Source organism: Elephas maximus, chromosome 19 (genome assembly GCF_024166365.1).
Source record: "Elephas maximus indicus isolate mEleMax1 chromosome 19, mEleMax1 primary haplotype, whole genome shotgun sequence".
Lineage (NCBI taxonomy): Eukaryota > Metazoa > Chordata > Mammalia > Proboscidea > Elephantidae > Elephas > Elephas maximus.
In genome coordinates, this window is record NC_064837.1 from 2,783,330 (window position 1) to 2,786,442 (window position 3,113).

Consider the following 3,113-nt stretch of genomic DNA (forward strand, 5'->3'; position numbering starts at 1 on the left):
ACAAATTTCAGTACGTCCTTTAAATTTGAACTTGCCTCTGATCATGCAGAGGTTGGCTGAGGTAAACCAGATTAGAATGAGTCTCTTGAACGGGTGGGTGGGTCATTCCCTCCACCAACTGCAGTCCGGTGGGGCTGGACTGTCCCAGGCTCCGGTTGCCTCCAGAGATGCTTGGGACCAAACTGTCGATGTATTAGCCAGGGCCCAGGCAGGAGACAGAAACCACACCAGCATTTTAACAGAGAGAATTTAATATAAAGAATTATTAATCGGGTAACTGAAAGGGCAGAAGGAGAAAGCTTAAGTTCTCATGGAGTTAGCAACTGCAGAATGCAGTTATCACCCTAAGGCCAGGGGAACAAGGGAAGACACTGGGTTTATTAAAAGATAGGCACTTGGAGAAGCGGCCTATGAGCTGGATCTTGGACTTCTGAGGTTAGGCAAGGCACTGCTCGCTGGTGTCTCTGAGCCGGAGATGCTGTTTGGGTGGTGCTTGTATCTCCGAGGGGACACCAGGAAGTTGCTTTTGTGAGTGTTAGAGAAACTGCAAACTGGATTCAAGTACTTCTGGAAGAAATTGCTACTGCTGGGGTGAAGAAGAAGCGCTGCTGGGGACGGCTGACAGGAAGAAGATGTCCATAAAAAGTGAACAGGAAGCAGAGCAGAGAACAAACAGGAGAGGGTAGTCCCTCTAGCACCCCTACAGGCAGAGCCTGTGAGGGAGTAAAGCAAGAATGTGGATGCAGAGTCCCAGCTCTGTATCTGAGGACAGTGTGAAAGGGAGGATTGGAAGCCAAGAGGAAATTAGCTTAATAACCAGCCCAGCAGGTTCAGTGGTGACCACTGCTCCGCTTGGCACCTGAGCCTGGTAGTGAGATGCTTTTTCCTTGGAGGGCTTACCGGGTGTCAGTGGGAGTAAAGGTGTCTCCCCTGTATTTTGTTAAGGGTTGCCTTGGGGAGCAGAGTTGGCTGGGGAGCAGTTCCTGGCTGGACCCTAGCTTTTATTTGTCAGAAAACAGTGAGAATGGATCCAACTCTGAGGTGGCCCCAGCTGGCTCCAAATCAAGTGATGCTAAACAGTCTTCAGTCTCCAACCAGACAGGCATTGTTTTTAGAAGCAAGATGGGTCCAGTTATGCTGGGCAGAGCCAGTTGACCTCATGTTTGGGGTTTATCTATTGACCATAATTCCCTTGGTGGCTTTGCTTTTCTTTGATTCCGTAAGCACTCCGCCATACTCTATTCTATTCCTTGGTCTCTCAATCTGTCCTGAAGTTGGGACTGGTGTGAGAGAGCTGGACGTACCATAGATTTTTCCTATGACCTTGGAAGCCCCGGCCTTACCTGGGTTTCAGTGTTTATATATGAAAAGCAGTTAATACTCACCCTGGCTTTCTCACAGACGCAGAGGATGCTATGTGCTAACAGATGTCAGTGCCATTAGAAAAATTCAGATTTGTTCTACAAATGTATTCTCTTACACATCCAAGAGCGACGCATTCCTCCAACATGGCAGTTCATGGCCAAGGTGTATTGGGGAAGGTAGGGATTATGGAGCCTCATTGAGTGTTAGAGTTTACAGGGACTCAGGACTACCTCTTCCAATCCCTTTGAGAGTAGAGATGTGTGGTGATTTACCAAAGGTTATGCTTTTTTTTGCTGGGGGGGGGGTGTTTCATAGTTTTTAGAAAAGTATATACTCTTTAAATTAAAGTGATTGCTTTATAGATAGAATGGCTTAGATTAATTTTATTCTCACCTATTGTAGCAACACAAGCATTAGTCAAGGACCTCAGTAACACCTTGTATTGTCAAAAATTGCTTTTCTGTGACTACCGTCCACAAGTATCACCTCCTAAGGCAATATGAATAAAGACAAAGTCTAATTCCTTTTGAAATGAGAGACTCTTTTTGAGCCCATGCCAGGACTCAGAGGTCTGGCCAACATAGCAACTTGACCAACCATGACTATATTTACATGAGAAGTAATTCTCCCAGGAAAGAAGCAGTTGGGCAAGGCCACCTGGACCCGAAGACAAAGTCTTGGCCGTAGGGAAGCTAGGGGTGATCCCGAGTAACCTGTGGTCTCTGTTGTTTAGATTTGTCTCCTGGTCCAGAAGGAGGCTTGAGTGTTGCTATGATGTTAAACAGGTTTCACCAGAGCTTCCAGACTAAGACAAGCTAGAAAGAAAGGCCTGGCAGTCTACTTCCAAAAAATCAGCCAGTGAAAACTCTGTGGATCATGGTGGTCTGATCCCTTGTGCATGGCACCTAACAACAGCAACCAGCCCTCCCTGAGCATTAGGAAGGTGGGGAGTGGTGAGTCAAACTCTTATGGGCACCTTCTCTGAGTTCTGGAAGGCCCTGGGGTACAAATGACTGGGGGGAGCATCTTCTTGACTTCACAAAGCACCAGCCCACAGGCTCACACTGCCTTGGAGGGGACAAGAAGCAGCCAGGTCTGTGGATGCTTGGTGGGACGAGCTTTGTTCACGAGAACCTGGCATACATTTCTGATGCTCCCAGAAATACGCATGGAGACCTTCCTGGCTCAGCAGGTGGGGCATGGAGTGACATGTGGCTTATTCCGTCCAATGTAACCTCACTCCGTGTCCAAGCTGGAAAGGCCTGGGGTATCTCAGATTACTCTGAATGTGCTTAACTTCCATCTCGAAAAGGGCATCGGCTTTCCACAGCACATTCTTATTTATCTCCTCTGCTTGTGGAATTTTCTGCTTGGCAGGAAAGCTGTTTCGATTAGTCTCCCTGCTGTAGTAGGTTTATGAAAATCAGAATGTATATTTGGCTGGTCTGTCTCTGTTGCTCTGTAACTAAGGCCCCGTTCTGACACACACTGAGCAGCTGTTTTTGAACAAATTCTTTGGCTGCTGCAGACAATATGGTATTTATCCATTTGCAGATTCCACGGTCGGTGTTTAAGCAGTTGATGTTTAACTGTGCCAACATGTCGGGGCTGGTCATTTTCAGTTTGGCGGACACTCTAAGACATCAAACATTTTGCAGCCTCCCTGGCTGTGGTCTGGGACCACACCCGGGACCGCCTCTTCATGGAGATTAGGCCTCTTGACAGATAAGAGGCTGCAGGAGAGTCTT